At 49.3% G+C, this 25,774-nt stretch overlaps 1 long non-coding RNA gene and 1 pseudogene across 2 annotated transcripts in view; both read right to left on the bottom strand.

Moving 5' to 3' along the window:
• LOC137638750 (uncharacterized) overlaps positions 1 to 25,774 on the bottom strand; it is a 278,791-nt gene that overhangs the window by 252,628 nt on the left and 389 nt on the right. The window lies entirely within an intron of this gene.
• Positions 18,936 to 19,053, bottom strand: LOC137638931 (5S ribosomal RNA; annotated as a pseudogene).

Raw genomic sequence — 25,774 nt, forward strand, 5'->3', positions numbered from 1 at the left:
CCAGAAAAACGGCCTTCAATTCTAGCAGGTTGATATGGAGGCACCTTTCCGATTCTGACCAAAGGCCTGACGCTCTTTGGTTCAGAATGTGGGCCCCCCACCCTTGATTTGACGCGTCCGTAAACAGAGTCAAATCTGGGGGGAGGACGAGAAGATCTGCTCCCTTCCGTAGGTTCTCGTCGTCCAGCCACCATCGAAGATCCGCCCGTTCCGAAGGTCCTATGGGAACTAGGAAGTCCGGGAAATCGTTTCCCTGATTCCATCGTGACTTCAGCCGCCACTGAAGGGATCTCATCCTGAGGCGGCCATTTGGAACAAGACGAACCAAAGATGATAGATGGCCTAAGAGACATAACCACAGTTGGGCTGGAAGCTCTTCTAGTCTGAGGAAAGGTTCTGCTACCTTCCTCAGCCTTGCTATCCTTCCGTCTGACGGAAAGGCTTTGTGGAGAATCGTGTCTAGTTTCATGCCTAGGTATACCAGTTTCTTCGTAGGGCGCAGAGAGGATTTCTCGAGATTTACCAAGATCCCTAGATCTTGGCAAACTTCCAGAAGCCTGTCTCGGTGTCACAGAAGGGTCGACTCCGAGTCTGCCAGGATTAGCCAGTCGTCCAGATAACGAAGGAGACGGATGCCGTTCCTGTGAGCCCACGACGAGATCAGAGTGAACACCTTGGTGAACACCTGGGGTGCCGTGGAGAGACCGAAACACAGCACCTTGAACTGGTAGGTCTTGCCGTCTAGGCTGAATCTTAAGTACTTCCTGGAAGACGGATGGATGGGAATCTGGAAGTACGCGTCCTTCAGATCCAGAGTGCACATAAAGTCTTGTGGTCTCACTGCAAGTCTGACCGTGTCCGCTGTCTCCATACTGAAACGAGTTTGTACAACAAACTTGTTTAGTGCTGAGAGGTCGATGACCGGTGTCCAGCCTCCAGACGCCTTCTTTACAAGAAAGAGTCGACTGAAGAAGCCTGGGGAGCCGTCGTCGACCTCCTGGAGAGCATCCTTCTTGAGCATGGTCTCGACTTCTGCCCGGAGGGCCAACCCCTTTGCCGATCCCAAGGCATAGGAGTTCAACGACACTGGAATCGCTGTCAGGGGAGGTAGAGATGTTGTGAACGGGACGCGATACCCTTGACCAATCACAGAGACCGTCCAAGGGTCGGCCCCGAGTTGCTGCCATCTCTGCACGCAACTTTTTAGGCATCCCCCCCCCCAGGTGGACACACGGGGGGACTGCCACTCCTAGTGGTTGCGACCTTTGCCGCTTCCTCTAGGAGTTCTACCTCCCTTAGAGGACTTGCCGCTTTTCTTGTCTTTCGGCTGAAAGGACTGCGGCTTAGACACGCTTGTCTTAGCTGCCGGAGCCTGCTTAGGTGTCCTGCGAGGCTGCTGTTGACGTTGTTGTTGAGGGGCTGGAGGTTTATAAGGCCGAGATGTCAGGGCCCTTTGGAGGAGAGAGTCCTGGTTCGATCTCCTCCACCTCTCAGCCGTCTGCTCAATGTCACGAGGCTCCAGTAACTCCCCTCCAAAAACAGAGGAGTGCCTGAGCCTGCTGACGTCTGCAGTGGGGATCTTCGGATGGAATCTCTCGGACACTGAATCGCGTCTTTTGAGGATCATGTTGGCCCACAGGTTAGTGACCTGGTGGTCTAGAAACTCAATAGAGCGAGTGCCCGAGAGGAGGAAGGTCTCCAAAGCTTTCCTATTGCTCTCCTTGGACAGATCCTCGGATCGCAATAGAATGCCCAGAGACCCAAGCCACGAAGTTGTGTGCATGGCACTCTTCGAGACTTTTTCCAGGTTTTAGGTCTCTGATGCTGCAAACGTCACCTGCTGGGTAGAGAGCTTCTCGAAAGAAGTTCCCTTTGCTAGTTCTTCCACGGAATGATGGAGTGGAAGAGACATGCAAGACTCCCCGTCGATCTCGAAATACCTCCTCTGTTGGACTAGAGGAGGTGGGAGGAGTTTGAACCCGGCAGAAGAACGTCCTGAGGAGGCCAGACCGGAGAGTTGAGCTTTGACCTTGTCTCTGGCGCCTTTCACCCCTTTAGACCAGGGCAAAGCCGCACTAGTCTTGGGGGGCTTCTGGGCACCAAAGACCTCGTCAAGCACGGTGTCTTTCCCCTCGCGAGGGGCTGTCTCCAGGTCCTTGATTTTGTTGAGCTCCCTCATCAATCCAAGGACCTGCCAGAACGCATGTTCTGACTCGCTGTGCTCTCCTCTTGGTGGACTGGCAGCTAAGTCTCCCATCCCCAAGAGGTCTTCTTGGGGAGAAACGTGGACGTCCTCCCCAGGGATAGCTGGCTCTTGACGAATCCTCGATGAAGATTTTGGAACAGTCTTGGTGTCCTTCGATTCCCTCCTGGGAGGGAAGTAGGACTTCAACAAAGACGCCCGAGGAGGACCCTCCTCACGTGCAACCCCTCCTCACGTGCAACCCCTCCTCTATTCGGAGAAAATTCTACCCTTGGTGCCAAGGAAGAATTCTCCGAGTTAGAGGAATCCCCCAAGGACGAGATAAACTCATCTACAGGAGGGGGTGGAGCTGCAAAGGTTGGAAAAGGAGAAGGGGGCCACCTGATGGGGTTCCTGGAGACCAGCTTTTCCTGGGGAGGAGTCACCACGAAGCCCACTCCTTTCCTTTTCTTCAACGGTGGAGAACCCGTCACAGGGCCCCATCCCTGATCAGTGCTGGAAGGCTTAATAGCCTGGACCACAGCATTGATCATGTGGCGGAACCATGGTAGACGGGTAACTGACGCTATGTCAGCAATCCCCGCTGGAGAAAAGGGGATCTCGCGACCCTTAGGAGTGGAGACCACGGGGCCTTCCTGAAAAGAAAAAGATGATTGCCTAGACCTCTCTGCCGATCTTTCTTGTTCTGCCGTTGTCCTCCTCTTGTGCGGAGGTGAATCCTGGGAACGCCTCCCAGGAGGAGTGTCCTGCTGATGATCCTCGCGATCCGTACGACCCACACGGGCGGGTACGATGCCGCGCCCGGGAGAGCTCGTGAAAGAAGTTTCGCGCGCGGGCGTGGGGGCGTGAGGGCGCACGTGAGCGTGGCGATAAGGCGCGCAGGCGAGGTAGCGCGATGGCACGTAGGTGAGCGTTCGCGCGTAAGAGAATGGCGACCATAGAACCACGCGTGGTGGCGCGCAGGTGATTGGTGCGCAGGTGAACGCGCGTGGGGGCGCGCAGGTGAATGGCGCGCAGGAGGGTATGCACGAGGTCGAGTAGGAGAGAGTGCATATGAACGCGTAGGAGAACGTTCCAGAGAACGAGCTGGCAAGTGGGCGCGCGACCTCTTAGGAGAGCGCTGGTGATGGTGGGAGGGAGAGAGATGTCTCCTAGAAGACTTGGTCTCCCTCAACTGGTGGCATGCAGATCTGTCAGTGACTGGGGTGCATGAAGGAGAGGCCCCTTCTTTAGAACCTGCAGGCCCCACGGCGTGTTGGCGTGAAGGGCGAGCTGTAGGAGATCGTGGGCGTGGGTGCGCCAAACTTAAGAGGCGCTCAGTAATCGAAGGGCGTGCAGGAATTGACGAGTGAGGCAAAGGTGAACCCTTGCGAGCGTCTGAATTAGAAGATCTTGAGGGCGCTGGCGAGCGTGGGCGCGCAACAGGCGCAGGCACTAGTGCGTGCTTGCACGCGCGCGAAGGAGAGTGATGGTGCGCAGTGCGCCCATCAGGAAGTTGTTGCTTCTCAGGCTGGGGGCACCCTAAGGAGCGCTGGCGAGCAGGAGAGCTCTAGCGAGTAGGAGATCGCTGGCGCGTTGGAAGGTGTTGTACTTTCTCTGGATGTCCAGGAGAGCGCTGGCGCGCAGGAGATCGCTGGCGCATTGAGGAGCGTTGGTCCTTCACAGGCTGAAGAGCGCGCCCAGAAAGGCGCTGGCGAGCAGGAGATCGCTGGCGCATTGGGGAGCGTTGATCATACTCAAGATGAAGAGTGCGCCCAGGGGCGCGCTGGCAAGCAGGAGAGTGCTGGCGCACAGGAGATCACTGGCGAATTGGAGCGCTGGCGAGCAGGAGATCGTTGACGAGTAGGTGACGAAGATGACCTACGCTCAACTGCACGCAAGCGCGCAGGGGCCAGGGACTTAACCCCCGAGTCCTTTTCCCCCGAAGGGGATGGTGCCTGCAGGATTACAGGTGACGGCAGCACTGAAGATCTGGCAGGAGTAGGGGATCGTGAACGATCCGCAGAGAGGTCAAGGGATGTTGCAGGTATGACCTCCTGACGAGGTACAGTAGTTCCTCCGCAGAGGGAGGAGAAGGAGACCCAAAGAGGCGCCTCTTCACCCCTTTATAGGGAGAAGGGAGCCCCCTCTCTCGAAGAGGCCTACGGGCCTTACGTCGAATGCGACCCCTGGATAAGGAGTCAGGGTCATCGGTCCTTCGAAGAGGTGTCTCTGAAAGCGCACTCCCCCGGGGGGGAGACGAGCTCGCAGGAGAGACCGGAGGACCCACCTTCCCCTTCGAAGGCTGCGCGGAAGGGAGAGGTGAGTCTTCAGCAACATCCGAGGCAGCAGGATCAAGGGTTTGACTTGTCCCGTCAGAAGGGACAGTCAAAACAGCGTCGACAAAGTCCGAAGGATAAACCTCCGGAATTACCGGCGACTGTTTGACTGCAGCCCCCAGCTGCAACAAGTCAAACAGGCCTTCCTTGGAGGGAGTGCCCTTAAGCCCCAAGGAAGCCCAAAGCTGAAAAAAACCATGGTTAGATACCGTACAGTCAAATTCATCAAAATATAAAATATCCTCCCCCGGGGGAGTAGAGGGAACAACCTCGCTAAGGGAGGCCACGCCCTCTCCACCACCCCGAGGTTGGCAAAAACCACTAGGGCCTGCGATCTCACTCGGCGGTTTCACAGGTGAAGCCGGACGAGAGAGACCTTCGGAGGAGGTTCGGGCGGCGCAAGAGGAGTCCTTAGAGACCTCCTTCTTCAAAGTCACCTTCGAAGGAGATCGGTCTCTCTTGGACTTCTTCTTGCGCCTACGGCCGAACTTCTCCCACTGGGAGGCAGACCACTCCCTGCACTCACTGCACACATTTTCCTTGTCACACCGTTGACCTCGGCAAAGGGGGCAAAGGGCGTGAGGATCCGTATCCATAGAGGACATAAAAGTCCCGCACGGGCGATTAGGAAGTCCAGGGCAAGTACGCATTGTTATAGAGTCGAGGCCAACTTCACACAGAAACTGTTTAAGAAGAAAGCAGAAAAAGATTAAAGGCTGTCAAGCGAGGGTGAGAGCAGAAACGTCTGATCATCACCCGAGCCAAAAGTGAATTGAGCTATTCACAATGTGTGAAGGGGGGAGGGGTAGCTAGCTACCCCTTCCCTACCCACCCGCTAACTAGCGAGGGGGTAGTTAACCCTCGTTAAAATTTAATGGCTCGTCATTTCAGCTCCGCCAAAATAATACCCCATGTAAATAGCGTGGTTTGTATTAGGTTACGGAACAAATACAAATTACTGTACTTTTAAAATTTGAATTTGTTCCTACACAAATAAAAAAAAAATTTTCCTTTAAAAGGACAAATATGAAAGTAATTTGTATTTTTCTACCTACACAAACCTATTTTCCAATTCTTGCAATTGAGGATAAATCCTCTAAGGAGCTCATGCTCTAATCCTCTCAGGTGAGGATTCCTGAAAATGGGAGGGTTCTAGATGCCAACCTAGAGGAACAAGGAGCAAGTAAGTTCAGCAAGATCGGGTACCCTGTAGTGTCAGTGGTTACCTGTAACCTATATTCAGATGGCAAGCATGATTGAAGAGTGTGCAATGATGGCTCATTTATTAGTGACATCTGTGGCAGGAAGCTAACCTGCCCTCTACCTGTAAGTAGTTGAGCACTCTCTGTAGGAGCATGTTGTTGGACGATGCATATAATAGTGCATCGTTGCTTCTCAGGTATAGGTGAGGGAGGATAGCAGCGAGTTAAAGGGCGCGTATAGGTGAACTAAAGCAACCGTAATCGCTATTTAGAGTAGCAGAAAGGGGATGCTCTTAGATGCTCTCCTCTTGGCAATGAAGATACAACTCTGAAGAGCTTGGGAGCTCAAGTGCCTGTACGCACTGGCACTTCCAGGACTTTTGTAGGGCTGATGAGAGTCCTACAGGAGAGAGTAAGAGTGAACAAATAAACATATACACAAGGTCAGACTCCAAACCTCTGATGGACAAACAAACTGAAAAGGACAAGCATGTTCATGTCCCAGAGGGAGGGCAGGGTGAATGCAAGATTCACTATTATGTCTCCTATGTGAGGCTCACGAGGTGGTCAAGCACGAGAGGAGAAGGCGTGTGCTATGGGGGCATAGCACATAAGAAAAGAAACTATTCTGCTCTGGTGGGAGAAGAGCCGATAGCGTCTCCAGCAGGAACTCTTTCCTTCCCAGCCCCTGAGACAGTGCCTATCATGAGGATGATAGTGGCATAGCTCACTCATTTCCCAAGATAGACAGTGATAGAAGACTTACATAGGTATCCAAACATCCATTTTGCCACAGCATGCAAAAAGCCTCTTAGCGAGAGATGCTGGATACCCTTCAGGATTGAAGTTGTAGGGAAGCAATTGCCTTGTGGTATATCTGTGTGTGGCTGCTGGAGCAGGTCAAGTAGGGGATGTAACTCCCTCAGTACCTCTGTGAGCGGAAGTAGAAGGTCTTGATACCATTCTTCTGGTTACCACATCGGAGCTATTAGGGTTATTGAAAGGTTGTGGGATGCCTTACCTTGTTGAGGAGTCTCCTCAACAGACAGAAGGGGAGGAACATGTATATGTCTAGGTTGTCCTACAGATATTGGAAGGCATTTTGTACAGATACCTGTGGATCTGGTACTGGTGAGCAGTACACAAAGTTTCCAATTGAGAGAAATCACAAACAGGTTTACTATCGCAAACTCACAAAGTCAGGACTTCGTTAGCTATGCGAGGAAATAAAGACCATTCGGAGCTAACTATCTCGGTAATTCTGCTTAGTTTATCAGCGAGAATGTCTTTTAAGCCCAGATTAAACTGAGCTGATAGGGAAATCTTATTGTCTTCCGTCCATTGCAAAATTTTTACGACTAGTTGACAAAGCAGCCGTGAAAATGTACCTCATTGTTTGTTTAGATCTACTGTCATGCTGTTGCTCACCAATACTAAGGAGTGACCAAAAAGGAGCTGTTGGAAGAGTTTGAGACCAAGAAAGGCCGCCTTCATTTCCAGGAGGTTTATGTGGCACTTCCGATTGGAATCAGAACATAGTCCAGAGGCTGTGTTGCAACAGGTGAGCCCCACCCTTCTTACGACTCATATGTGAAGAGCATCAAATCTTAGGGAAAAGAGAGAAGATCTAATCCCTTGATGAGGTTGGTATCTGCTACCCACCAACTCAGGTTGCTCTACTGCTCAGATCCTACTGGTACCCAAAAGTTCGGATGATCACTGTGCCGAGACCTAAAGGTCTTTAATTGCCACTGGAGAAACCAAATGCGAAGACAGACATTGGGCACCAGAAGCTCCTGGGATGTCAGGTGGCCCAACAGAGTCAGCTACAGGTGTGCTTGCTGCAAGTCTTGCAAAAGGCAGGGACATGTCACTTTGCTAAGTTTCTCTATTCTGTTTTGTAATGGAAAAACCCTGCCTTTTTGGGTGTACCAAATTGAGACAAAAGGAGAGAATTTTGTCTCTGTGTCAGAGAAGTGTCTTCACAGAGCCTGCGAGAATCAACCAATCGTTTAGATAAAGCAGATGGATGCTGTTGACATAGGACCAGGTTGAGATTAGGATGAACACACTCATGAACACCCGAGTGTATTGGACAGGCTGAATCAAATTACCTGAAACACTAATCTTCTTGAGAAAGATGAAACTTAAGTACTTCTTTGATGCAGGATAGATTGGGAGTGGAACTAGGTATCTTTTAGATCAAGTGTAAGCATGAAGTCCTTTGGTCTGCCAGTCTCTCTGACCGTTTCTGCCATCTCCATCTTGAGTCTGATGGAAAAACTTGTTCAGAGCAGAGAGCCTGACGACTGGTCTCCAGCATCCAGAGGCCTTTGATGTAAGAAAGAGTCAACTGTAGAAGCCAGGGGATCCGACGAGGACCTCTTGGAGAACGCCCCTCTCCAACATGGTCTGAGCTTCAGCCTGAAGGGCGAGATCCTTTACTGATCCCCTTGTGATGGAATAGGGCATCACTGGATGTTGTGTCAAAGGAAAAGAGAGAGAGAGAGAGAGAGAGAGAGAGAGAGAGTGTTCATCTCTACCTCCTCTTCCCTTAGTGCCTTTGCCAGAAAAGGGCTGCTTCATGACACTGGACTACCTTGAAACCTTTAACACTCTTCTATGAGCATGTCTGTGGATGGGGGGAAGCCCTCAGCGCAGATGGTGCTGAAGAGTGGAAGCAAGATGTCACCACCCTGTGGAGGTGGGGGTCATGACTCGCCTTCCGTAGCGTTCTACAACTGCATCAATGTCTTCCGAGTTAAACAAGTTACGTACCCTGAGTGCTTCTCTCTTAGGCACCTGCCTGTGGAACCTTGAAATGACATAGGCTCACAGTTTCAGCATCCATTTCCTCTACTCGTTGGCCATGTTGAGAGCAAGAAACTCGACAGCTTTCATCACAGAAAGTAAAGTGTTCAAAACTTTCTCTTCGACTGTTTCAGCCAAATCCTCACTAGCTATCAGGTAGCCAACTAAGCCGGACCAGTAGTCGTTCCACGAAACGGCTTGCAAAGAGGCATTTGCACCCCGCTCCATGCTCGTGGCTTCTGCAGGTGAGAACAAAAAAGCCTTTACAACCTGCACCATATTCGCGACTTCTACAGCCGAGAAAGTTACTTCCCATGCCACCAACTTGTCCAAGGGCTAGTTGTATGCCAATGCCAAAACCACTGGGTCTAAAGGCAGAGGCGAAGTCATCATGGAGTACTTCATAGTACTGTACAGTGAACCCTCGTTTATCGCGGTAGATAGGTTCCAGTCGCGGCCGCGATAGGTGAAAATCCGCGAAGTAGTGACACCATATTTACCTATTTATTCAACATGTATATTCAGACTTTTAAAACCTTCCCTTGTACGTAGTACTGTTAACAAACTTCCCTTTAATGTACAGAACACTTAATGCATGTACTACAGTACCCTAAACTAAAACAGGCACAAATATTAAAGGTGATTTTATATCATGCATTTCCTAAACACGCTAAAAAGCACGATAAAAAATGGCAACCAATGTTTTGTTTACATTTATCTCTGATCATAATGAAGAAACAAACTGGAGGTAGAGCTTTGCTTATTACCCAGACATATTTCCCATACTTTTCCCTTAGAACTACATCACATCTTCCTACTTTAGTATATATATATATATATATATATATATATATATATATATATATATATGTGTGTGTGTGTGTGTATATATATATATATTTATATGTATACACATATACATACCTACATATATACATAAATACATGCATACATATATATATATATATATATATATTACCGTATATATATGGGTTATGGAAAAAATCCGCGAAGTGGTGAATCCGCGATGGTCGAACCGCGAAGTAGCGAGGGTTCACTGTACTTCCTTTGCCGAACCAACAGCGCAGTTAGTAACCGTGAAAAGTTACTCACCCTCAGAAAGTTCATTAGTCTCAGGGTCTTTGGAGATAACCTTCTTCCTACTAGGCACCCTTGTGGGGGCCAGGCAGAAGAGGTCAAGGACCATATACTTCTCAAGAGGAGAATATGATGGGTGGCCCAATCCATTGATTTTCCTTATGCAGCCCAACACCTGCATAAAGAAATTATCTCACTCCCCCTGAACATTGGTGGATACTTCAGGGCTAGCTGGTTGAGGCAGAATGCAGTCCTAGTGGTCAAAAGTTTTGTCTTTTGACTCGTACAACTCCAGACTAACACCCATAGGAGCCTGGGTTGGGTCATGTTCGTCAACGACAAGCAACGACGAGACAGGTATTGAATTGAAAGCACCCTTCTGTTGATCTGGAACCTCAAGTACTTTTGAAGGCCACTTCTTTGGATGAGTTCTCGTATCATTCCGCTCCTGAGCCTTAGCCGCTAAGGAGATAGCAGCCTCCTTCCGAGGATCCACTAACTACGGGGGTGAAGCAGATGGTTCAACACTCGCAAACTCCACCAGAGACAGCCAGTATAGTAGTTTTCCATACATAAGACCTCCCTAGGAGACCTCAAACCACTACTCATCCTCAGGTGAAAGGTATCCTCTGGAGGAGGTGTCCCCTGCCCCGGTCTCCTTCATCTATTCATCAGTTGATCATCTATTCGTCAGTTGAACTGGGACAGTGCCAAGTTTTTCCAATTGGGGATCAAGCTTGATGTAACCAGCTTTGCATAAAGATATCGTTGGAAATTTAGAGGGTGGAGTAGGAGCACGCTTAGTATCAGTACTCATACGTATTAAGTCCGAAAGTGAGTTGAAATTTGCAAAAGATCATGACACCAAGAGGAGGATTTGATCAGGCTTGACCAGGAACGGTTACAGCCTCCTTAACAGTCGTAACAAGCTCCGGAAACCATGGAACATCTTTCGCAAACAAAAGAACGGCCACAAGAGCTCTTGGCGAGCGTTGTTTGTGAGCACGCTGTCCACTGGGACCAACTTCTTTCGGCACGTGCAAAGTGCAACATGTGCAAATCACTGCAGCCAGAGAAAAAAGTAGACCTCTGTCAGAAGCAAGAACTAGCTAGCCAGAACTTCGTGTGTGAGGATGGCAAGCAAGCACCAGGGTGCTAGTCTCTGATAGAAAGGGCTACTAGTTCAAAAGCCAAAGCATTACCAACAGGCTCACGAACACACATATGAGTTCTTGCAGGAAGTTGGCAAGTTGCCTTATGCATGCTGAAAGTAGGGTGCTCATCCTCGGAAGGGGCCAAGCAAAGCAAGGTTGTCTCGTCTGTGAACGTGTGCCTGCGCCCGTGAACATCAGAACTAGCCGGGACCGACGTGATGCGGAGTGCATGAGTGCATGCGAACCAAGACATAGGAGGACCTAGCAATCGGGAGAGACTCAGACTCGTTGTGCCTTGAAAGCATAGTGAAAAGGGGCTTTGACTTCTAAGATTCGGTTGCCAGCGTTCACCAAGGTGCTCCGAAAAGCTACAACAAGGCAGTGACGAGTTACATACCCGCTTGCAAGGAACTCAAGAGGGGGACCACTCAAGAGAGGAAGCCCTCTCAAGCTAGTGAGAAGGGTGACCAACCTTGTAAGGTGGAGGAACACAAAGTTTCTCCAGCTGAGAGGACTCAGTGGGCTGAGGAAGTTTAGCTTGCTCACTCATCCCTGGGCGATTGCGAGCATGGTTGGACCTCTAAGGAGAACCTGCCTGCAGGAGCTGTGGAGGAAGTGTTATTGGGTCCCTTGACTGGCCAGACGGTACTACACTGGATCCTTCTTTAGTTACAGTTAATTTTCACTTTGCCTAAACATACACCAAATATTCTGGCCTAATTTTTACATATTCTCCTCTGCCCTTATAAAGTACATTTGACAACACTGGATTACCAAACAATTCTTCTTTGCCAAAGGGGTTAACTACTGCACTGTAGTTGTTCAGTGACTACTTTCCTCACTGGGTTATTAACCTGTTGGAGCCCTTGGGCTTATAGCATCCTACTTTTCCAACTTGGTTTGTAATAATAATAATAATAATAATAATAATATTAATAATAATAATAATAATAATAATAATAATAACAATGGGGCAGTTGGCCTGCTGGAAAGAACTCCAGGCTCGGAGGGGGGAGAAGTCGTAACCAGCCCCTACGGAGGCAGCTAAGCGGCTCCTGCAGTGCTTCAACCTTCATTAACTCAAAGTGCCATTCTTTGGTGGAAGATCCCAAAGGCCCCAAATGACGCAAGGTGTCAAGAGAGCTAGACTTCAAATGGGTGGCAGGCGCTAGAGGAAATGACAGGGACATCAGAACCCAAAGGTTGTCTGGGAGTTAAATAGATGTCGCTCTTGCTCGATCACCCATCAAAGGAGGCCAAAATAGCAGGGCCAGCAGCAAGAATACGGAGGCACCAGAGAAAAAGATCGAAAACTCTCCATCCTCAAGGAAGGCCCTGAGGGAAAAGGATCCCATTTGGACTTCTTTCATCACTTACCATACCACTCCCACAAGGAGGAAAACTACCCTCGCCCCTTCCCACAAAGAGAAGCCTGTGTGCAGGAGAGTTGTCTACACGCAAGACCAATGTGGTGAAGATCAGTCTCCTTCGTGGACATAAATGTGCCACAAGTTGGGGCAGCAATGCCCGGGCAAGCCAGCATTGTCGCAATCCTCAGCAAGCTAGATACACCTGTAAGAGAAAAATAATAGACAGTTATACAACCTGTAAATTTATTAAGCTTAACGGGAAAGCAACTCAGCACATCTCCACTCTACTGAGCCAAAAACAAAAGTGACGTAATATACTTGGCGAGTGTGTAACCGGGGTGGAAGGTCTATCCACGCTTACTAGCTGAGGGTCGTAGACACCTCGCGTTAAAAGTTTATGTATAGTTCCAGCTGCACTGCAAACATATACTGTACCCATAGTAGAGAGCAAATAGTTTGTATTCAACTTTTACAAAGTACAATACTTTAATCTGACGCTGTTAGGTTAGGCAATGCTGAAAGACTAGCCATAAGACTTTTAGCGACGTGTAACTAATCTACCATCACTTAGGAGGGTTGGAGGGTAGTACCAGCTACCCTGCTCAAATACATGTGTTCTATGACACTTTTGTTTGCAGGCAGGACTTACCAGGGGATACATGGTGTCAGGCCACATTTGCAAAAAAAGCTCCATGTTTGTATCGTTAGAAAAAATAAAAATTACTTTAAATTTGTCATTTGTTCCTACACTAAATACAAACCCTCTCGCTCTTTATTAAGGATGACACACCCTTTAGGTGGGTGGAAGTCCTAACCAACTGGCTGGGTTTTGACCTGCGGTTTTTCACGTATGGAGCATGTATAAGGGAGAAAACCCTGACACCTCGCTAAACTCTACGTGCAATAGCACGCTTCAGTGGACTGAGCAATATGTATGATTGTGTGATATCACCACTTTGACTAGCCTAGGTAGGAATTCTGAGAAATATAGGAATCTTTGAAGCCACCACCATAGACATCACCCAATCCTACCTTGCCAGGCAGTATGGGGACACTACAAGTATATACAGTATCTCTATATCAGGTTACTAAGGGAAATAGTTTTATCTGCACACAGAGGAGGCCACCTAGCAGAGTACCGTAGGTGCTGTTACCCCCAAGAGGGAAAGATGAAAGAAAGAGCCAGTCATTCTTGTCATTCATCCCACCAATCCTGGGTAACTCTGCCCTCCACCATCTGATACTTGTTCATCAAGGGGCCTGAGGTGTTTAAACCATTTATTATGTAGCCACTATAATGGAGAACCTCCCCATGTTCCTGTGGGTCACATCTTGCAGGTAGTGGGCGGTGAAGGTTGTCTGACACTTCCACATACCTGCTTATAGGACCTGCGTCACAGTAGTTTTCCTTGAATGCTAGAGACGTACCCTTGCCCCTAGCATCTGAGCTCTGGATCGTCTTGTTTGTGGAGAAGGATCAGAGTTCAACGCTAGGTCTATGACCTTGCAAATCCAGGCAGAGGTCGTGTTCTCGGTGAACCTCCTATTGACCTTCCCATGCTAACTAAGAGTGCCGACACTCGGGAGCAAGCTCCTGCAGTTCTCTTGAGGTAGCACCTCAAGCTCCTCACTGGACCAGTTAGCCATTGATCTGAATCACTGGTCACACTATGAAGACTTCCAAACTCCTGAACATTATTTATTATTTCATCATCATCTCCTACGCTTATTGACGCAATGGGATAATATACTGTAGATATGTGATTTCCTACAGTGTTGCGCAAGAGACGACGCCTACGCATCAGGAGTTGCGTCATGCTTCAAGACTGCGTAGAACTTCACATGAAAATGGTTAGTTGTCGTTGTATAAAATATGTAGGCCTACAATTAGTAAATCTTAAATTGTATACATATTGTACAGTATAGAATTACAGTATAGTATCGTTTATGGTACAGTAAATATAGGCCATGTGCGCAGTGTCATGTCGTCCGATTAAAAACAGTGAACAATTACAGCACAGTTAAGCTTTACTGTAGTGATAGTACCGTACATATATTACAGTAATATACACTACAGTATCACCGAGAGTTATACAGTATTACTAGACGGAACAACAGTGTTGCTCTTATACTGTAAGTGTATGATGATTACTTGATAAAATTATAGCTCCGGTCAGGGCAACGACTACTGTACTGTAGCCTTACTGTGTCCAGTACGTAGTGTACACATGTCCAAATGTAGTGCACGCTTACTAATCTAATTACAAATGACTTGGTAGTAAAACCAATATCAAACAGTACTCAGGGTGGTAATTATCCGAGTTTAGGCAATAGGCAGCGAGTTGTTAGGTTAGGAGTTATCCCAGCGGCATTGCACTTTTTGCGTTTGTCTCTGTTACCTAACCCTCACGAAGAGTGGGGGCTAACTGTACAGTAATGGGTGGTGAAGGTCGTAGTAGTAGTAGTAGTAGTAGTTGTAGTAGTAATAGTAGTAATTAGAGGAACATTAGAGCGTGTCGAACGTTTGCGAGCACTGACGTACAGTTGTGTCGATGTGGAAGTCTGCGCATTCGCCTTTGCAGGTAACTTATAAGTGCATGATAACTCTATTGTATAGCTGTACAATATGGGAAACCAAAGGTTGCACAGTTACAGGTAACTCCAGGTGAGAAGACGAAGTCATAATATGTATAGCATGAAGCAATTTGCGCTGTTCTTACTGTTCTTGTGTACTATACATCAATTAACGAGTGGGTGAGTGAGGTATTGAGCACCACGGCTGGTGAGTGTGGCGAGTGTTGGGTTAGGCGCGCAGATATGAGCGAGTGTTGGGTTACGCGCAGATATGAGCGAGTGTTGAACTCTTTCAACCGTCTGTTGTGGTGAGAGGGGGTTTAGAAAGTGGCTGTTGTTGGGCTATAAACTCCCTCAACTGTTTGTTGTGACAAGAAGGTTCTATGAGGGTGCGAGGATCGTTGTCAGTGAATAGGGAAACTCGTAGATAGTAGCGTTCCTAAGCCCTAACCTCACTGGGAGAGGGGTTAAGAGTGCTAGCCAATTAGGCTCGTCCTTCTCTTGTCAGGAACAGAAGTTTCTCAGTCACATCTTCCAAGAGGAATGATAAAAGATAATAACTCCAAAGGATTATAGCCTACAAGAGGTTTCTCCATTGTAAGAGGTTACCACCCATGAGGTACTGATTCCAAAAGATCTGGCCTCATCGATGTCGGCAATGACCCTTAAGAGTAAAGGCCTACGAGACTCATCGATGGAAGCCAGGGACAGCAAGCTGTCTTGCAGCAGCTAACGAGACGTTTTGTCCCTTCAGGATACGGAGGGAAGTCAGTCACTCCCACAGGGGGAAAAGGCGATCAGCCCCTGTAGTTGCTCCCCGCAAGAAGGAAGATTGCCGAAGTTTAGGAGTCTAAGTATTTTTTATACTAAGACGGCCGATCTGAGAGTTGGGAAGGAACTGCCTGGAATAAAGGCAGAGTCTACTTGAGGGTAGGCCAACAATGTCTGGTTATGGGAAGGTAGAAGGGTAATGCATAACCTGACTTTCCATAAGGAATATAACAATCGAAAGTAATGATTATCAGAATGGAGTTTTAATTGTTTGATGGTATATATAACCTGTCGGTAAAAAATATCGCCTGCCCGCATGCGGTTGCGCAAGCGTCACTTCCTTGTCTCTGGGGAAATTTCAAAAAATGAGCCCGAGCGCACTTGAGGGAATATTGTAATGTATGTGCGATAATTAACAACGTTATTGCCTAAGAAATTGATCATCAACTAACTGTAGCATTGTTAAAATGTTTGTGAGCATGTTTACGCACACGAAAAATATATGCCGGTAGCGTAGCGATCAGACCTATGTAAATATGACAAATTCGGAGATAATTTGTATTTTTCCTAACCATACAAACCTTAGCTATTTACATAGGGTTTACCTTTAGGCGTAGCTGAAATGGCGAGCCATTAGAATTTAACGAGGGTGTATTACCCCCGCGCTAGTTAGCAGGGGGGTAGGGGAGTGGTAGCTACCTACCCCTCCCACCCTCACACACCGGTGAACTGCTTCACTTCACTTAGAGGTAGGACTTGTCTTGGGGGACAGGGCTGGCAGGCAAATATGTGTAAATAACTGAGGTTTGTATGGTTAGGAAAAATACAAATTATCTCCGAATTTGTTCCGTAACCGAAATACAAACCACGCTATTTACCTTGGTTGACTTACCCCTTAGGAAGGGTGGAAAGTCCCCAGCCATACTGGCTTTGGCTTTACCCGGGGACTCGGAATCCGAGTGAGTCGCACTCGAGAAAAGGAGTCCCTGCACCTCACAAGTTCCTTACTCCGCAAGGAAACGTGTGGCCTACATAAGCTTGTGTGTGAAGGAAGAAGTGTGACCCGTCCAAGGCAGTTGACCTGGAGTTCCAGAAGGAACTCTGGGTTAGGACATTCCCAATACCACCTCGTCAGGGTATGGGGGACGCGACAGTATTGACTCAATACTCGGAACACAAGGAAGCATGGTTTACCTGCAGAGGTTTGAGGTCAGCTATGCAGAGACCAGGATGCTGCTTCCCCAGTAGAGGGGAAGATGAAGAAAGAAGTAAGGGCCAGACATACTTCTTTCGTTCATGCAGACTAAAACCTGATAACAATGCCCTCAACCTTCTGCTACCTGTCCAAAAAGGAGCCTGAGGTTAGACCAGCTGTTGTGTAGCCACCACAGAGCAATAGAAACGTATCAATACTCCTGTGGGTCACGTCCTGCAGGAAGCGGGCTGCGAAGGTCATTAGACGCTTCCAGACTCCAGCTTGTAGAACCTGCGTCACAGAGTAATACTACTCGAAGGCGAGGGACGTTGCGATGTATCCGACATCGTGCTGTAGGGCGACGTGACGGAGGAGGGTCTGGATTCAGGTCGAGATGAATGTCCTTGAGTCCGAGCTGAAGAGGTATACTGGAGACTCTCCCGTTTCCTTCCTGTGCTCCCAACCCGGCTGCACGTGAGGACAAACTGCAGCTGTTCCCAAAGATAACCCCTTGATTCCTTTACTGGCAAGAAGGAGAAGGTTTGGGTCATCTGATACAGAATGGTGACTCGAAATCTTGAAGGAGCTGAACCGAAGGGCCAGGACCCCAAGATTCTGAGTCTAGCAAACAACTCAGGAGCGAACCTGAATGTTGCCTTCCCCTATTCCTTAGAAAGGGCGGAGTCGTACGAGACCAAGAAGATTGCTTACACACTGGCCGAGGCCAGAGTGAGCAGGAGCACCGTCCCCCAAGACAGAATACGATCAGGGGCCTGACGTAATGGTTCTTGAGAAGATCTTTTAAGGGACTAAAAGTTCGAACCATGCTCCATGGAGGTCTCACTCCGACTGGGGGCAGGGACGTTCGCAGCTTCGCATGAGCGAAGAAAGGTCCAGCGGGAAGGAAAAAGTCTATTCCTTTCAGCCTGAAGGCCAGAGAAAGGCTGAGCGACAGGCTTCATTGCCGAGAGCGGAAAGGAGTTTCCTCCCGCCGAAAAGCAATAAGTCCGTTATTGCTGGAGAGGAGGCCTCAAGGGAAGAGGTATCTCTCCCACAACACCAACCACAGAAGACTCTCCACTTTGCCTGGTAGACCCCTGCGGATGACTATCGCAGGTGACGCGACCTCCGCTCCGCGACTGTAGCGGGTTGTCTCTTCTTGAGGAGGCGGCGTAGTGTCTCCAGACGCGAAGTCGAAGCGATGCCACGGCTCGTGAAAGATATTGTAGTGTGGTTGTTAGAGTAGCCTGTGCCGTGGGAGAAGCTCTCCCGGGAGTTCCGTCACGGGAAGCAGAGGGTCCGGAAACCGTTCTGCGTAAAGTCACAGTGGAGCTCTCAGGGCCATCGAAAGGTTGACAGACAAACTGGTCTTGTTGAGACCCATTCTCAACAGAAAACAATGGTGGGAAGACGTAGGCGTCGATGTTGTCCCACCATCACCAGAAAGCATTTTGCCAAAGAGTATTGGGGTCTGAGACTGGGGGAAGAACAGCGGAAGCTAGAAGTTCCAGGCTGTCGTGATCAGGTCCCCCAGGCCAGGACTTGCTGGCTATTCAAGGCCAAAGACCCCCAGGTACCCTCTATCTGCGAGGCTCTGCCCAGATAGTAGGAGAGAACATTCCTCTGCCCAGAATGAGCGAGCCGATAGTGGTATAGAGAGGAACTCGGATCATCTCAGTATCTCTACTGCAAGATGCGAAGGTATGAAAATGCGTCCCTTGCTGGTTGGAATACGCCAGTACCATGAAGTCGTCGCGCACGGAGACCGACTCGGCAGGAACTGTAGGATCTGTAGAGGGGCCAGACTACGGCCCCTAAGCCTGCCTGAATGATGGAGAGGTATCCTTCAGGTCCTGACCATAGGCCTGAACCGGAACATGCGCCAGCCCCCTTTTCTTTGACGAGTCCGAGAACAGCATCAAAATGTGGGGAAAGGACGAGAATATCCACTCCCATCAAGAGGTTCCATAGGTCAACACCCATTGCAGGTCTAAACATTCCGCTGGTCCCCTAGGGGCCAAAAAGTTCGGTTAATAGTTGCTTTGATACCACCGGAACTTGGGCCGCCCCACAGGGAACTTATCCTGAGGCTACCGTTCGGGACTTTAGACGGGTCAATGAGGAAAAGAGACCCAGGAAACGTTCCAAGGTAGGGCTGAAAGCTCTGCTTGACTGAGAACAGGTACTGCGACTTTCCTCAGCCTTGCCACAGTCAACTGAAGGGAAGGCTCGGAGAAGGAGGCAACAGCATCTGGCATACCCAAGCGGTCACCCATCCAAGTACTGACCAGCCCAACGTTGCTTAACTTCGCTGATCGGACGAGAAGCGGTGTTTCCAACGTGGTAAGGCCGTTGACTCAATATCATGGCTAGATACCCCAGATGTTGAGGCAGTAGAGAATGCTCCTAGCAAATTACCATGATCCCTCACTCATGGTAAGGACCCGGAAGCTTGTCCCGGCGTTGAAGACGGTCGAACCCGAGCCTACCGGAGTTGGCCAGACCTCCAAAGGCGAAGGAGGTGGAGGCCTGCTCCTGAGTGGCCATGAGGAAAGCAGGGAGAGTTCTTTGGGGAAAAACCTGCGATGCCGCGGCGGGATCGCCACACCGCATCTTAAGTCTAGGCTGAATTCCAAGAGCTTCCTCTAAGATGGATGGAATGGAAACTGGAAGTACCCGTCCTTCCGACCCAGGGCCTAAGGAGTCCCGCCGCCTCGTTACCAGTCTGATCGATTCTGCTGTTCCACGCTGGACGAAGTTTGTTCGACAAACTTGAACAGAGCTGAGAGGTCGACTACGGAATTCCCGACTCGGATGCTTTCCTACGAGAAAGGATCGACTGAAGAAGCCGGGGGGGTGAAGCCGTCGACGATCCTATGGAGGACCTTCTCCTAAGGCATGGTTCATTCTGCCCAAACGGGCAAAACTTTTGCCGACCTCATGGCATAAACGTTCAGTGAAACTGAATTCGCTGACAGAGACGGAGAGATGGTAAGAGCGAGGCGCGATATCCTTGGCTGATCACGGATATCGTGCAGGTATCGGCATCGGGAAGCTGTTATCCGGATGAGTAACCTTAGGCATCCTCCCAGCATACCCTAGGCATCCTCCCAGCGTGAGACCTGCAAGGGGGGGGTTGTCAATCCTAGAGTTTGTGAATTCTGCCGCTCCCTTTAGGATTATGTCCCCCCAGGAGATCTTCCCGTGCTACCTGTCCCTGACAGGAGGGGACTGCTATTGGACACCTTGCCTTAGCTGCCGTAGCCGGTCCGATAACTTACGCTGACGAGGCTGAAAGAAGAGGCGCTGGAGGCCTGCAGGGTCTGGAAGAAAGCGCCTTGGAGGAGTGAAAACGGAATTCGACTTCCTCCGCACAACCGCTGTCCATGTCCCTATCCTTGGGCACAAACGAGCTCTTCCCAAGGATGGAAGAGTCTCTGAGCTTGTCGACATCCACGGAGGAGACACTCGAGAGGAAGCCCTCGGTCACTGCGTCTAGATAGTCCAACCTCGAGCTTGCCCGCAAGTTCGAAACTTGGTGACGAAACGCCAAGGTGCTTGAGCCCGAGAGGCGGAAAGTACCCATGGACTTCCTGGAGATTCCTTGTACAAAACCTCGGATCGCAACCGAGGAGGGAAAGGACCTGGTAAGCCCCTTTCACGAGATGGAGAAGAGGAAGGGGTAAACCAGTCACCCCTTGCCCAACGGAGAACGGAAAGCTCCCAGGCAAGACCCTTCCAGGGAATGACGAGGAAGGGCTAACCCAGGTTCTGGAAAGAAGAATGTTGCTCAGACCTCCCTGAAGATTCTTCCTGCTCTTATATGTGCCATGCTCTGCGTTTACGGGGTGAAGACCGTGTTCTGGAAATATGCTCCAGAAGACTCGCCAGGCTGGCCATGTTGCGAAACCCTGACGAGAATCGCTGTCGCAATCGCCCTGGCGCTCGCGCAATGGTAAATCGATGGTTTGCGCATGGCCAAATGTGGAAGCGCCCATGCGCGGGCACGCAGGAGCGCAGACGAAAGTGCGCGAGGGAGCGCAGAAGGAGGGCAAACGTGGTAGGAAGGGCGAGAGCTGGTGGTCGGAATCCGAAAGTTCACAGGCGAGCAATGGATACTGCAGGAACCGAGCCGAAGTTCGCGCGATGGAACACCGTCGGTTCGCGCGATGGAACACCGTCGGTTCGCGCGATGGAACACCGTCGGTTCGCGCGATGGAACACTGTCGGTTCTCGCGATGGAACACCGTCGGTTCGCGCGATGGAACACCGTCGGTTCGCGCGATGGAACACCGTCGGTTCGCGCGATGGAACACCGTCGGTTCGCGCGATGGAACACCGTCGGTTCGCGGGACGGAACACCGTCGGTTCGCGGGACGGAACACCGTCGGTTTGCGGGACGGAACACCGTCGGTTTGCGGGACGGAACACCGTCGGTTTGCGCGACGGAACACCGTCGGTTTGCGCGACGGAACACCGTCGGTTTGCGCGACGGAACACCGTCGGTTCGCGCGACGGAACACCATTGGTCCATGCGATGGAATACCGTTGGTTCGCGCGCGGGCGAACATTGGAGCGCATGTGCGCAGGCGCGCGGGCACGTGAGCGTGCGGTCGCGCGGGCATGTAGGCGTGCGGTCGCGCGGGCACATGGGCGTGCGGTCGGGCGGGCACGTGGGCGTGCAGTTGCGCGGGCACGTGGGCGTGCGGTCGAGCAGGCACGTGGGTGGGCGCGCGGGTGAGCGCAGGCGGTCAGGAGACCGATGGCACGTCGGCGGGCGATGGCGCGTTGACGAGCGATGGCGCGTTGACGAGCGATGGCGCGTTGACGAGCGATGGCGAGTTGACGAGCGATGGCGCGTTGACGAGCGATGGCGCGTCTTGGCAAGTGATGGCCCGTAGGCGAGTGAAGGCGCGTTGGCAAGCGACGGCGCGTTGGCGAGCGGTAGTGCGTTAACAAAACGCTAGCGCGCAGGCGATCATTGACGCGTAAGAGACTAGGGATGGTTAGCGCGCATCGCGCTAAACAGAAGGCGCGCAGGTGCATCAGGAAGGAGAGTGCTGAAGCAAGCTGTTAATCAGGCGAGCCTGGACGGTCAGGAAAAAACGTTAGCGCCCATGGTGCGTGGCAGGAAAGGGCGCGCAGATGTGCGCTGGCGATTGAAGAAAGCTGGCGCACAGAAGGACAGAAGTAAAGGTGAGCGCTAGCGAGCAGGAGGAAGACCTACGGCAAGACTCAGCTACCAGAGATCGTGGTCCACAGCAGGCGAGCGCTAGATCGCTACTGATGGTATCCGGGGGACCTGACACGTGTGGCAGATCGATGGCGATCGTTGACGCGCAGAAGATCGCTGACGAGCAGGCGAACGTTGACGCGTCTGTGGTCGCTGGCGAGCAGAAGGCAATGCATGGAATCCTGTGCGTAGAAGAAGAGTCCTTGTCCAAGACCTGAACCGAAGTTCTAGATTGCGCGGGCGAACGTGGGCGCACAGGGCACGTAACAGGAACCAACAGGAACAGCAGCGACGATCATCAAGAGAGCGCTGACGAACAGGAGAGCGCTGGCGAACAGGAGAGCGCTAGCGATCCGGAAAACGTGATAAGCAGGAGAGCGCCTGTGCGCTAACACTGAGCAGGAGAGGCCACTGCAGAAGGGCGCGCAGGGGAACCCTGACACGCAAGGGTAGCACCCCCGTGGGAGGCAACCCTTTGCCCCGAAGGGACCGTTGTCCGTCGGAAGACCGATGTCCGTCGGAAGACGAGGTCAAACTGCTGTCCATCTGCACCAGGGGCGGAAGGTCAAGAAGGAGGAGTTGCAGGCTGCATACGGAGATTCAAAAAGGCGCCTCTTAGCACCCTTATAGGGAGATGGGAGGCCCTTACAACGTAGCGGACGGTGAGCTTTACGGCGAAGGCGGCCAACAGCAACAACAGCAGAAGAGTCCTCCGAAGAGGAGTCTCTATGAGTGTACTCTCTCGCGAACGAAAGAGAAACACTTCGTAGAAGAGACGGGTCAGCCAGTGACCTAAAAAGAGCAATCCTCCGAAGAGGGGCTCCTGCAGTTGCCCAGCCCCTTGAGCGTAACTGCAGGTGCGACCGCTCAGCACCAAGAGCATAGTCGCACGAAAAAAAGGCAAGAGAAGAAACCCCCAAAGGAGAAAAAACTCAAGCCTGGACAGGAAAACTTCCCTCGGAAGGAAAGCTACCCCCCCCCCAAGGAGGCGAGCCTCCTGAGTGTTCTAAAATGAACTGGAGAGCTGTCAATCGTCACAGGAGTACTTCCAGGAGAAGGAGACAAGCCCCTGACGATCTATAGGGGAGGCAGCAACAGCCGAATCCCTAGGCCTCAACAAGACAGCTAACTCCATTGTCACATTACATAAACGAACTAGATCGGTAACTGTGAAAAATAAAAACAAAAATCATTAGTTAACATTCATTACCCCGGGAAGGCTCCGAAGAGGAATCCCGAGGGAAAGGAACACAAGAATTACACAACAGGCACGTGCCCTCACAACCACTTACGCTCACGGAAGGAGAGCTGTAACCAACACAGAATTATAACAATCATAATTATATAACTATGTAATTATGTAATTTAAAAATGAATGAACACTAAAGAAAGAACAAAAACCCCGAAAGGAATCGTTCTACAAAGCTGAAAAATCAACAAATACAATTAGATTCATAAACTAATTGAGACAAAACATACAGCGTAGCAACCCCACCCACACGGGAAGGAAGCTACTCAGACGTAGTAAAAATAACGTAGTAAAAGGGTGAACGACCTCAAAGAGAGAGAGAGAGAAAGACCGAAGTCAAACTCGATCGCGACCCATGATATTACACCATGGTGGCCTAACTGCCGAGGGCTCCACGGAGATATCGTACACTACACACACAAGCACAAACTCTGAAAAGGAAACTTACTGATTTCTATACTCAAATATATACATAAACGCGAAAAAATGTTTACATATATATTGAGTAAAAGTAAAGTAAGTGATTAAGTAAAGACAAAACAACAATGGCTGCCAAGCGAGGACAAAGACAGAGACGTCTGTCCATGTCCGAGCCAAAAGTGAAAGTGAAGAAGTTCACCGGTGTGTGAGGGGGGGAGGGGTAGCTAGCTACCACTCCCCTACCCCCCCGCTAACTAGCGCGGGGGTAATACACCCTCGTTAAATTCTAATGGCTCGCCATTTCAGCTGCGCTAAAAGGTAAACCCAATGTAAATAGCGTGGTTTGTATTTCGGTTACGGAACAAACCATAATTACCCCATTCACTTCACGTCCTAATATTTTTTGCTTTATCGTGGCACACTACGCACGAAAGCCCCGTGATTCATTATTTTGGGGACATTTTTAAAAATATTTTAATGTTTATTGCTCCGACGGGGCTAGCTGTGCTCGCAAAATCAACATTACATCACCAGTCCTATTTTCTGGCAAGTGGTACACGTTGAGCTATGTACACCAGCCTGTGGGTCATTATTTCTGGGAAATATTTTAAAACATCTAATGGTCTTTGCTCCACTGTGGCTCGCTACACTTGCAAAATTACATCACTGCTCCTATGTTCTGGCAAATGGTAGGATAATCTATAATCGGAACTGCTGGTAAAATTATAAAATAACAAGGGACAACATTTCTAATAGGGAAAACAGAGTTTCCTACAGTAAATACTATGCTTCCAACAAATTTGACCTTAATTTCCACTGAAAATGAGCCGTTCTACTGTTGTGGAACTCCCTTCTAGAGGGACACAGGTAGGAACCTGGAACTTTGGGTGTGCAAAAATAGGGCTAAACGTGATTATTTAACACTTTCAAGATGGCTTGTGCACAGGAAGTATAAAGTCATTGTCGCGCGACAACCTATGCACAAAAGCACTAATGGAAGCAGATATCCGACTTGTAAAATGTAAACAAAAGAGAAATAAATATTTCAAGGAGAGCTGATCCACATATTTTTTGCAATTTTCCTTAGATTTATCAATTTTTCGTATTTATTAATTTTCCGTAGATTTATTAAGCGTCCCAGAATAATGTAGGTCTCTATAGAGAAGAAAAGGTTAGTTTTATCATTATATATAGATTCGCCTGTAAATTTTCCCCACCTAAAACCCCAGGTTCCCACTGGGTGCCCCAAATACTGTTGAATATATTAAGGTATATCTTATTTAACTATTTATTTGCGATGGGAATAAAGGTCATTTTCGAACAAAATAGGAGTTTTTCTATATATGACCCCATTTCTTCAGAAGCAAAGATTTCCCGAGGTGTTCTATAATAATAACGAATTGCTTTCTTTATTGCATAAAAAAAGTGAGATAAAGGGCTCTGTAAAAGTAAACATTACCATAGAGGAAATATCTCTCCTGACTTAGGAAAAATTCTAGGTAAAAAAAATTATCAATCTCAATTCATTCCACCTCATTCAGTCTCTCATATACTGTAATGACGATACATTTTACAGTATATAACTTTTCACAAGCTCTTTCCATATGGGTGTTTAATCTTTTTAATACCCAGTGTGGCATGCTTCAAAGAATTACCTAGTTTTATGTTGTAAATCTATATTTCTTTAGAAATCTCACACACAAAAAACAAATCAATTTGATATTTCTCTACCCTGTTACTGGTCACAGATACTATTACAGTCCAAAATATGATCAGTACACATACAACAACCAAATAGGTAAGTTTGAGTGAGTGGAGAAGGGATGCTCATGAATAAGTTTAGGTTTGGGGTAACGGTTCCCAACTTGCCAAGTTTAGGGGAGTAGAAAGGTTGAGGATATACCAAGGATATATATGGACATACTACCCAGTTCAAACTTAAGCAGGATACTTATCCTGGAGCCTTTGTAGTTTGTAGAGACAGAGTGAAAAACCACATTTTACAGTCACAAGAACATCACCTAACCGATTGTTTCCTACCTAACCTAACCTAAGGTTCTTCAACTAATCTAACCTAAGAGCTGTATCCTTGGACTGCCATACTCTTATCTTACCTTGTCCCAACGAACTACATTCACCTCCTTATCCTAGCAGCATAATGTCATAATGACGAGTT

This window comes from Palaemon carinicauda, chromosome 3 (assembly GCF_036898095.1).
Source record: "Palaemon carinicauda isolate YSFRI2023 chromosome 3, ASM3689809v2, whole genome shotgun sequence".
Lineage (NCBI taxonomy): Eukaryota > Metazoa > Arthropoda > Malacostraca > Decapoda > Palaemonidae > Palaemon > Palaemon carinicauda.